Source organism: Oncorhynchus keta, chromosome 11 (genome assembly GCF_023373465.1).
Source record: "Oncorhynchus keta strain PuntledgeMale-10-30-2019 chromosome 11, Oket_V2, whole genome shotgun sequence".
In the NCBI taxonomy this organism is placed as follows: domain Eukaryota; kingdom Metazoa; phylum Chordata; class Actinopteri; order Salmoniformes; family Salmonidae; genus Oncorhynchus; species Oncorhynchus keta.
In genome coordinates this window covers 9,686,736-9,699,237 of record NC_068431.1, presented here as the reverse complement: position 1 = coordinate 9,699,237, position 12,502 = coordinate 9,686,736, and the positions used below count along the sequence as shown (strand labels likewise).

At 47.5% G+C, this 12,502-nt stretch overlaps 1 pseudogene; it reads right to left on the bottom strand.

Moving 5' to 3' along the window:
- The window catches only part of LOC118371115 (teneurin-2-like), a 474,921-nt pseudogene that overhangs the window by 18,340 nt on the left and 444,079 nt on the right, over nt 1–12,502 (bottom strand).

Genomic DNA, 12,502 nt, shown 5'->3' with positions numbered 1-12,502 from the left:
ATTACATTAGTCACAGGTACCTGTGGAGAGAGAGGAAGACATTACATTAGTCACAGGTACCTGTGGAGAGAGAGGAAGGACATTACATTAGTCACAGGTACCTGTGGAGAGAGAGGAAGGACATTACATTAGTCACAGGTACCTGTGGAGAGAGAGGAAGGACATTACATTAGTCACAGGTACCTGTGGAGAGAGAGGAAGGACATTACATTAGTCACAGATACCTGTGGAGAGAGAGGAAGGACATTACATTAGTCACAGGTACCTGTGGAGAGAGAGGAAGGACATTACATTAGTCACAGATACCTGTGGAGAGAGAGGAAGGACATTACATTAGTCACAGATACCTGTGGAGAGAGAGGAAGGACATTACATTAGTCACAGGTACCTGTGGAGAGAGAGGAAGGACATTACATTAGTCACAGGTACCTGTGGAGAGAGAGGAAGGACATTACATTAGTCACAGATACCTGTGGAGAGAGAGGAAGGACATTACATTAGTCATAGATACATGTGGAGTCACAGGTACCTGTGGAGAGAAGGAAGGACATTACATTACATTAGTCACAGGTACCTGTGGAGAGAGAGGAAGGACATTACATTAGTCACAGGTACCTGTGGAGAGAGAGGAAGGACATTACATTAGTCACAGATACCTGTGGAGAGAGAGGAAGGACATTACATTAGTCACAGGTACCTGTGGAGAGAGAGGAAGGACATTACATTAGTCACAGGTACCTGTGGAGAGAGAGGAAGGACATTACATTAGTCACAGGTACCTGTGGAGAGAGGGAAGGACATTACATTAGTCACAGGTACCTGTGGAGAGAGAAGGACATTACATTAGTCACAGGTACCTGTGGAGAGAGAGGAAGGACATTACATTAGTCACAGGTACCTGTGGAGAGACAGGAAGGACATTACATTAGTCACAGGTACCTGTGGAGAGAGAGGAAGGACATTACATTAGTCACAGGTACCTGTGGAGAGAGAGGAAGGACATTACATTAGTCACAGATACCTGTGGAGAGAGAGGAAGGACATTACATTAGTCACAGGTACCTGTGGAGAGAGAGGAAGGACATTACATTACATTAGTCACAGGTACCTGTGGAGAGAGAGGAAGGACATTACATTAGTCACAGGTACCTGTGGAGAGAGAGGAAGGACATTACATTAGTCACAGGTACCTGTGGAGAGAGAGGAAGGACATTACATTAGTCACAGGTACCTGTGGAGAGAGAGGAAGGACATTACATTAGTCACAGGTACCTGTGGAGAGAGAGGAAGGACATTACATTAGTCACAGGTACCTGTGGAGAGAGAGGAAGGACATTACATGAGTCACAGGTACCTGTGGAGAGAGAGGACATTACATTAGTCACAGGTACCTGTGGAGAGAGAGGAAGGACATTACATTCACAGGTACCTGTGGAGAGTCATTACATTAGTCAGGTACCTGTGGAGAGAGAGAAGGACATTACATTAGAGTGGAGAGAGAGGAAGGACATTACATTAGTCACAGGTACCTGTGGAGAGAGAGGAAGGACATTACATTAGTCACAGGTACCTGTGGAGAGAGGAAGGACATTACATTAGACAGGACATTACATTACATTAGTCACAGGTACCTGTGGAGAGAGAGGAAGGACATTACATTAGTCACAGGTACCTGTGGAGAGAGAGGAAGGACATTACATTAGTCACAGGTACCTGTGGAGAGAGAGGAAGGACATTACATTAGTCACAGGTACCTGTGGAGAGAGAGGAAGGACATTACATTAGTCACAGGTACCTGTGGAGAGAGAGGAGGACATTACATTAGACAGGTACCTGGAAGGGACATTACATTAGTCACAGGTACCTGTGGAGAGAGAGGAAGGACATTACATTAGTCACAGGTACCTGTGGAGAGAGAGGAAGGACATTACATTAGTCACAGATACCTGTGGAGAGAGAGGAAGGACATTACATTAGTCACAGGTACCTGTGGAGAGAGAGGAAGGACATTACATTAGTCACAGATACCTGTGGAGAGAGAGGACATTACATTACATTAGTCACAGGTACCTGTGGAGAGAGAGGAAGGACATTACATTAGTCACAGGTACCTGTGGAGAGAGAGGAAGGACATTACATTAGTCACAGATACCTGTGGAGAGAGAGGAAGGACATTACATTAGTCACAGGTACCTGTGGAGAGAGAGGAAGGACATTACATTAGTCACAGATACCTGTGGAGAGAGAGGAAGGACATTACATTAGTCACAGATACCTGTGGAGAGAGAGGAAGGACATTACATTACATTAGTCACAGGTACCTGTGGAGAGAGAGGAAGGACATTACATTAGTCACAGATACCTGTGGAGAGAGAGGAAGGACATTACATTAGTCACAGGTACCTGTGGAGAGAGAGGAAGGACATTACATTAGTCACAGGTACCTGTGGAGAGAGAGAAGGACATTACATTAGTCACAGGTACCTGTGGAGAGAGAGGAAGGACATTACAATAGTCACAGGTACCTGTGGAGAGAGAGGAAGGACATTACATTAGTCACAGGTACCTGTGGAGAGAGAGGAAGGACATTACATGAGTCACAGGTACCTGTGGAGAGAGAGGAAGGACATTACATTAGTCACAGGTACCTGTGGAGAGAGAGGAAGGACATTACATTACATTAGTCACAGGTACCTGTGGAGAGAGAGGAAGGACATTACATTAGTCACAGGTACCTGTGGAGAGAGAGGAAGGACATTACATGAGTCACAGGTACCTGTGGAGAGAGAGGACATTACATTAGTCACAGGTACCTGTGGAGAGAGAGGAAGGACATTACATTACATTAGTCACAGGTACCTGTGGAGAGAGAGGAAGGACATTACATTAGTCACAGGTACCTGTGGAGAGAGAGGAAGGACATTACATTAGTCACAGGTACCTGTGGAGAGAGAGGAAGGACATTACATTAGTCACAGGTACCTGTGGAGAGAGAGGAAGGACATTACATTAGTCACAGATACCTGTGGAGAGACAGGAAGGACATTACATTAGTCACAGGTACCTGTGGAGAGAGAGGACATTACATGAGTCACAGGTACCTGTGGAGAGAGAGGAAGGACATTACATTAGTCACAGATACCTGTGGAGAGAGAGGAAGGACATTACATTAGTCACAGGTACCTGTGGAGAGACAGGAAGGACATTACATTAGTCACAGATACCTGTGGAGAGAGAGGAAGGACATTACATTAGTCACAGGTACCTGTGGAGAGAGAGGAAGGACATTACATTAGTCACAGGTACCTGTGGAGAGAGAGGAAGGACATTACATTAGTCACAGATACCTGTGGAGAGAGAGGAAGGACATTACATTAGTCACAGATACCTGTGGAGAGAGAGGAAGGACATTATATTACATTAGTCACAGGTACCTGTGGAGAGAGAGGAAGGACATTACATTAGTCACAGATACCTGTGGAGAGAGAGGAAGGACATTACATTAGTCACAGGTACCTGTGGAGAGAGAGGAAGGACATTACATTAGTCACAGATACCTGTGGAGAGAGAGGACATTACATGAGTCACAGGTACCTGTGGAGAGAGAGGAAGGACATTACAATAGTCACAGGTACCTGTGGAGAGAGAGGAAGGACATTACATTAGTCACAGGTACCTGTGGAGAGAGAGGAAGGACATTACATGAGTCACAGGTACCTGTGGAGAGAGAGGAAGGACATTACATTAGTCACAGGTACCTGTGGAGAGAGAGGAAGGACATTACATTACATTAGTCACAGGTACCTGTGGAGAGAGAGGAAGGACATTACATTAGTCACAGGTACCTGTGGAGAGAGAGGACATTACATTAGTCACAGGTACCTGTGGAGAGAGAGGAAGGACATTACATTACATTAGTCACAGGTACCTGTGGAGAGAGAGGAAGGATATTACATTACATTAGTCACAGGTACCTGTGGAGAGAGAGGAAGGACATTACATTACATTATAGTCACAGGTACCTGTGGAGAGAAAGGAAGGACATTACATTAGTCACAGATACCTGTGGAGAGACAGGAAGGACATTACATTAGTCACAGGTACCTGTGGAGAGACAGGAAGGACATTACATTAGTCACAGATACCTCATCCATTTTAGAATAAGGCTGTAAAGTATATATATTTTTTAAGTCAAGGGGTCTGAATACACTGTATATATATTTAAATACAACAACATTACTCTCTAAATTGTATATTGTAGCTTTATTTTTCTTCTTCAGTGACACATGCGATCATACAGAGACGGCCTTTAGTCTGACAGACAACAAGCTGCATTAAGAAAACCTCCAGAAATGGATTGACATCACAGCACTCCAGCTTACCCTCAACTTCCTGCCATATATGGTCACTTTACTTTTGATCACTTCCTTCCTCATCCTCCACTCAATGGAATTCAGCCCGCTGTCGGTGGGCAGAGTGATGTTACGCCGACCAATCGTAGGGCTGACTGCGCCGGCTAGGATGTGGGGCTCTGTGTGGAAACTGAGGCCCATGCCGTTGGCATACGACACCCGCAGAGTGCCATTGTAACCGAACTGGTAGTTGTTCCGTACTTGGTCTGCAGGGGGAGCAGCAGACACACATATACACACGCAGACACACACACACACACACATATACACACGCACACACACACACACACACACACACACACACACACACACACACACACACACACACACACACACACACACACACACACACACACACACACACACACACACACACACACACACACACACACACGTTATAAGAGAAGTGAGACACTAAAAGCCATGTTTTATTACAGAGATTCCATTTGATGTGATTGAATGCTCTGCATTAGAGGAAACGTGGTCTCTGGATGTGTGTACTTTACTCCCAGACAATAACAAGTATCCTCTCTCAGAACGACATGATTTTTTTTTTTTTGTCTCTCAGCCAAATGCAGAACATGAGCCTTTTATTCCATTTCCATGCAGTAACGAGATCACGGACGAAAAAAGGTATCTGGAAATAAAATAATCCATGGAGTTTAACACGAGGAAAACTTTTTTAAACACGTCTAACAAAAACAAGAGTAACTCAAAACCAGCTCTTAACATCTTTCAAAACTCAAATTTATCTCCTTGAAACAGGAGAAGTAAAACTTCTCTGCGATCCTTTTAAAGACCGATTTACTTTGGAGACGCAATTGCAGTCAGAACTCCCACATCAGATTGAAATAAAGTGTGCAGTTAGAGGTAGACAAGTCAGTTTGCCCTCTTTTACGAGCCCCCCCCCCCCAGGGTAGACTTTCATATCAATCTCTTCAATTCTTATTCTCACGACCCCAGTCGTTTCCAGACGTACAGATGAAATAGCATTTATTTTCTGTCACACCCCCGTGGGTCAGTGGGGAAATCCGCTCTCTATTGCTCTCTCTCCCTCCCCGCTAAACGGCTGTAATAACCTCTGGGATCAGGGGCCGTCTTGTCGGGCAGCAACATGACGAAAATTCCAATTCGTAGAATATATTTTTTTCATGAGAATTATATATTTTTTTGTTGGAGGGGGGAGGGGGGTGGGTGACATTGTTAGTTACCTTGCACCACGGTGTAGGACGCCTCCGCAGAGGACAAGTTGGTGATGACGGTGACGTCATCGTCTCTGTTGGAGCGCTCCACGTCGACGTTGACGGATTGCTCCATCTCCCGGTGCAGGCTGGTCACCACTCCCGTTGGGTAGGTGACGTTAGTCAGACGTCCCTCACTGTCATACCTGCACGAGGGGAAAGGAAGAGGATGGAGCTGAGTCAAGTAGACATGGAGGGGGAAAAAAATCCTTCACACGTGTGCTGGGAAACAAAGCTTGGTTGTTTAATCAAACGTGAGACCAACAGATGTCCTTTAGTACTTAGTGTAGTACCAGTGTCAGATACCAGATGGTGACAGTGACATAACCATACTGTTGATTTGACAGAATCCAGACCTCTCTCTCTCTCTCTGTCTCTCTCTCTCTTTCTGTCTCTCTCTCTCTCTCTCTCTCTGCATTATTTCCTCTTACTCATTTACTTCTCTCACATGAACATGTGAGTTATATCACTGAATCTGTTCATTTACCCTGTCTCTCTCTCATATTACACAAGTATATTCACACAAAGCGTCTGGGCCAGTAAACTCTTCTGGATCTCTCCCTCTGAGCAAAACGAATCTCTGTCTTTGCTCCCTGAGCTCTCTAACCCACTGTTCCCCGGGCTCTGAAGACGTGGATTGTTCCCATCTCTCCTTCATTAAGTTTGACCAGGTATCCCCCGTCATTCAGTTGGACAACTCCAGGTCCCCGTTCATTCAGTTGGACAACTCTCAGGTCTCTCCCTCTTCTCTCTCTCTCTTTCTGTCTGACTCAGGTATCTCTCTCATTCAGTTGGACTCTCTCTCTCTCTCTCTCTCTCTCTCTCAACTCTATCCCCCTCTTCAGTTGGACAACTGACCAGGTATCTCCCCTTTCATTCAGTCTGTCTCTCCCTCCTCATTCAGTCTGACCAGGTATCTGTCTCTCATTCTTGTCTCTCTTTCATTCTATCTGTCTCTCCCCTCTCTGTCTCTCTCTCTGTCTCTCTCCCCCTGTCTCTTCAGTCTCAACTATCCCCTCATTCAGTTCTCTCTCTCTCTCTCTCTCAACTGACTCTCCCCCTTCTCTCTCTTGGACCCCCTTCTCTCTCTCTCATTCAGTTGGACTCTGACTCTATCCCCCTCTCATTCAGTCTCTGACTATCCCCCCTCTCTCTTGTCATGCATTATTTCCATGGTGATTACTCATTTACTTCAGCCCACATGAACATGTGAGTTATATCACTGAATTGTTCATTTACCCAGTCACATTACACATATATACACAAGTATATTCACACAGAGCGTTGGGCCAGTAAACGGAAGGTTGCTGGATCGAATCCCCGAGCAAAACGAATCCCCTCGTTTTGCCCCTGAGCAAAGTAGTTAACCCACTGTTCCCCGGGCTCTGAAGACGTGGATTGTTCCCATCCCATCCTTCATTAAGTTGTACAACTGACCAGGTATCCCCCCTTTCATTCAGTTGGACAACTGACCAGGTATCCCCCCTTTCATTCAGTTGGACAACTGACCAGGTATCCCCCTTTCATTCAGTTGGACAACTGACCAGGTATCCCCCCTTCATTCAGTTGGACAACTGACCAGGTATCCCCCTTTCATTCAGTTGGACAACTGACCAGGTATCCCCCCTTTCATTCAGTTGGACAACTGACCAGGTATCCCCCCTTTCATTCAGTTGGACAACTGACCAGGTATCCCCCTTTCATTCAGTTGGACAACTGACCAGGTATCCCCCTTTCATTCAGTTGGACAACTGACCAGGTATCCCCCCTTTCATTCAGTTGGACAACTGACCAGGTATCCCCCTTTCATTCAGTTGAACAACTGACCAGGTTTCCCCCTTTCATTCAGTTGGACAACTGACCAGGTATCCCCCCTTTCATTCAGTTGGACAACTGACCAGGTATCCCCCTTTCATTCAGTTGGACAACTGACCAGGTATCCCCCCTTTCATTCAGTTGGACAACTGACCAAGTATCCCCCTTTCATTCAGTTGTAAAACTGACCAGGTTTCCCCCTTTCATTCAGTTGGACAACTGACCAGGTATCCCCCTTTTCCCTTTCGCTTACTCATAGAAGTTGGTCCATCCAGTCTCATCAGCCTTGGAGGCCAGCAGACCTGTGTTCGCAGCATAGCTCATCAGCGCCACTTCCTGGTTTAGGGCAGATACGGAGCGCAGGCCGCCAGCAGGGTCCAGCCCCAGGCTGACCACCTGGTTCTCAGGCAGCAGCACCAGCCTCAGCAGGCCAGAGCCGTCTCTCCTCACCCTCAGGGTGTTGTTACAGTTATCAGCCACAGCAGCCAGCTCCCCGTCCGGCCCGTAGGTGAAGTTATACAGGAGTTCTCCGGTGATCAGACTGACTGTGTGTCTGTGGAGCCCATCTCTACTGAACACGTATCCCCTGCTTCTGTTCCAACTGACTAGGTGACCCCACCTCATTCAGTTGGGCGTGGCCACGGGCCTGTTGCGCCTCACCGCCCGCACGCGGATGTTGTTGAGGTCAGCTGAACAGTGTGCCGTTGGGAGACACGACCAGGAGGGGGCGTTGAGCCCGGCGTCCGTGGCGTAGCCCTCGTCGCCAGAGAAGCACTGGCAGTTGATCGTTCTTGCAGTCGCACTCGGAGGTGGCGCCCTTTCATTCAGTTGGACAACTGAGATCTCCCGGAGCGCTGACATTCAGTTGCACGCGGGTGATCTTCTTCATTCCGTCTCGGCGATGTAGAGCACGCCGGTGTGGGAGATGGCGATGGCCGTGGCGCTCTCCAGAGCTGAGTGGATGGCCAGCTTGCTCAGGGAGTAGTCGATGCCCGGGACCTGGCAGTGCATGGGCCTCCCAGCGATGATGCTGACCTGGTGGTTCTCAGTGATGCGCATGATCACATTGTTCTCCAGAACATACAGGGAGTTGTCTGTAGGGTTCACCGCCAGGTCAGTGGGCCACTCCAGACGCACCTGGATCAACAGACACAGAACACATGAGTCATCACAAACAGAAGTAGGGTTGCACAATTCTGGTAACTTCCCCAAAAATCTGCCCCCACAAAAGGACCTATAAGTCCAAAATATAAAAAGATATAAAACATAGCTTTGTTTTGTTCCCCATGGTTCCCTCCTGACCTGACTGACGTCCATGCTGGAGTCACAGCTGAGTGGGCGGACCGCTGTGAGGTCGTTGGTCTTGATCAGGGTGGAGATGATGCCGTTCTGGTCCACCTTACGGATCATGGTGGCGTCAACAAAGTACATCAGACCGTTCTTATCCACAGCGATCCCTGACAGACAGAAAGACATAAGAGAGAGAGAGGGGGGCCTTTAGACATCACAACATACTGACATGGGGGGCAGGGTTAGAAACCACAACATTCTGACATGTGGGGGGGCCGCAGGGTTAGAAATCACAACATTCTGACATGGGGGGAGGGGCAGGGTTAGAGATCACAACATTCTGACATGGGGGGGGCAGGGCAGGGTTAGAGATCACAACATTCTGACATGGGGGGGCAGGGTTAGACTGATCACAACATTCTGACATGGGGGGCGGTTCCCGGGTTAGAAATCACAACATTCTGACATGGGGGGGGGGTTAGAAATCACAACATTCTGACATGTGGCCACGGGCCTGTGGGGGCAGGGTTAGAGATCACAACATTCTGACATGGGGGGGCAGGGTTAGAGATCACAACATTCTGACATGGGGGGCAGGGTTAGCAGATCACATTCTGACATGGGGGGGCAGGGTTAGAAATCACAACATTCTGACATGGGGGGGCAGGGTTAGAGATCACAACATTCTGACATGGGGGGCCGCAGGGTTGAAATCACAACATACTGACATGGGGAGGGGTGGGGGGTTAGGAATCACAACATTCTGACATGGGGGGGGCCAGCTTGCTCAGGGTTAGTCGATGCCCGGGACCTGGCAGGCAGGGCCTCCCAGCGGATGCAGGGTTCTCAGTGATCACAACATTGTTCTCCAGAACATGGGGGGAGGGTTGAAATCACCGCATTCTGACATGGGGGCAGGGTTAAAACACAGAACACATGAGTCATGACAAACAGAGGGTAGGGTTGCAGGGTTCTGGTAACTTCCCAACAATCTGCCCCCACAAAAGGACCTATAAGTCAAAATATAAAAAAGGTATAAAACATAGCTTTGTTTTGTTCCCCATTTCTGACCTGACTGGGTCCATGGTGGAGATCACAGCTGATTCTGACATGGAGGGGTCTTGATCAGGTGGAGATGTGCCGTAGAAATCACAACATACTGATCATGGGGTGGGGGGTTAGAAATCAAACATTCTGACATGGGGGGCAGGGTCAGAGATCATCAAGCATTCTGACATGAAAGACATAAGAGATCTTCTTAGAAATCACAACATTCTGACATGGGGGGAGCAGGGTTAGAAATCACAACATTCTGACATGGGGGGGGCAGGGTTGGAAATCACAACATTCTGACATGGGGGGCAGGGTTAGAAATCACAACATTCTGACATGGGGGGGGCAGGGTTAGACATCACAACATTCTGACATGGGGGGGCAGGGTTAGAAATCACAACATCTGACATGGGGGGGGGTGTAGAAATCACAACATTCTGACATGGGGGGGGGGCAGGGTTAGAAATCACAACATTCTGACATGGGGGCAGGGTTAGAAATCACAACATTCTGACATCGGGGGGGGGGGCAGGGTTAAAATCACAACATACTGACATCGGGGGCGGGGGGTTAGAAATCACAACATTCTGACATCGGGGGGGGGGTTAGAAATCACAACATTCTGACATCGAGGGGGGTAGAAATCATTCTGACATGTGAAAACTAGTTCTGGTGCTGCTGAGAGAAACAGTCAAAACAAAGTGAAAGTTGTGCTCATCAGGTATTCTGTTGGAACATGGAACTGGCATCCGGATGTCGGTGTGCTCGCTCCTCATCCTGCTTGTGACACCAAGTGACAGAGCAACACCACGCCCGGCAGTTTGGTGTCAGGAAGTGCCAGCGTCTCTTTTCCAGGTCACTGCTCTGAACAAATCCCTGTCGTTTCCATACACCCACCCCCTGAAGATAGCCTACACTAGATAGATATTGATCAGTGGAGGCTGCTTAATAAGGGAGGACGGCTCATAATAATGGTTGGAACAGAGAAAATGGAATTTGATACTATTTCATCTAGTCCATTCCAGCCATTACCTGCACATCCATCTTCTGCACATCTACCATTCCAGTGTTTATTGCCATATTGTAATTACTTCGCCACCATGGCCTATTTATTGCCTTAACTCCCTTATTTGACCTTATTTTCACTCACTGTATATAGACTTTGTTTTCCTTTTATTTCTACTGTATTATTGACTGTATGTTTTGTTCATTCTATGTGTAACGCTGTGTTGCTGTGTGTGTCGAACTGCTATGCTTTATCTTGGCCAGGTCGCAGTTGTAAATGAGAACTTGTTCTCAACTAGCCTACCTGCAATTAAATAAATAAAATTACCACAAGGCCCGTCCTCCCCAATTAAGCTGTCACCAACCTGAACCTGTGTAAAATCCCACAATAAATGTGTAAATGACAGTTTGTAAGAGACAGTTTGTAAGGGACAGTTTGTAAGGGACAGTTTGTAAGTGACAGTTTGTAAGTGACAGTTTGCAAGGGACAGTTTGTAAGAGACAGTTTGTAAGTGACAGTTTGTAAGTGACAGTCAGCTATAGCAAAATAATTCTTCAGGAAATTAGAGGAGTGGAACTGATTTTATAGTGAAAGTGTGGAGCACAGCAGCGCTGCAACAGTACTCAGTAATAAGTCACGGTCACCTCCCCAGTCCTGGTTGATAGCCCCTGCTCCTGGTACTCACCCCTGGGGTTCATGAGTGCGGCCTCCATGGCCTTGCCCCCGTCCCCACAGCGAGCCTCGTCAAAGGGGACACACTGCTCGCCGGTCCCAGCCACCACCTGGGCATTGTCCAACAACTGCCGCCCGCTGGTCAGTGAGCGACGCGGTATATCTGCCGAGAGTTGGTGTCTGAGAGGAAGACCGCCCCAGACATTGGGTCCACAGTTTGTAAGTGATAGTTTGTGTTGACAGTTTTCCTAAGGGAAAGTTATATGAGAGAATATTTCTGCCCCTGAACAGTTTGTTAACCCACTGTTTGCAAGTGACAGTTTGAAAATAAGACAGTTTGTAACTGACTTTGTTAAATAAAGGTAAAATAACATTTGCAATATATATATATTTTAGATGGTAATGAATAATAACCTGACAGCAACTAAAATTAATTTCAAGAGGTGTGACAGATAATCCCTCTAAGGACTAAAACAGACAGTTTGTAGAACATTCCAAAGGCGCCCCAACATACAGGAAGACAACTATCAGTTTGCTGACAGCTGTTGTCAGGCAATGACAGTTGCTGGAAGGACAGTCAGCTATGCAAAAGTCTTTATTCAGGAAAACAACACAAAGAAACCAATTTTATAGTGACCCATCAGTGTGGACCCCAGCAGCACTGGCACCCTACTCAGTACACCCTAAGTCACTGACACCTCCTACAGTCACCCTGGTTGATACCTCCTCCACTGGTACACCCTCCTCCACTGGCACCCTCCATGGCACTGGCACCCTCCCCCACTGACACCCTCCTAAACTGACACCTCCTCTACTGGCACCAGCCACCACCTGGGCATTGTCCAACACTGACACCCTCCTCCACTGACACCCTCCTCTATCTGGCACCCTTGGTGTCTGACTGGCACCCTCCTCCATTGACACCCTCCTCCACTGACACCCTCCTGTGTTGGGTTGTTCCTCCACTGAGACCCTCCTCCACTGACACCCTTTCCTCTACTGAACACCCTTAA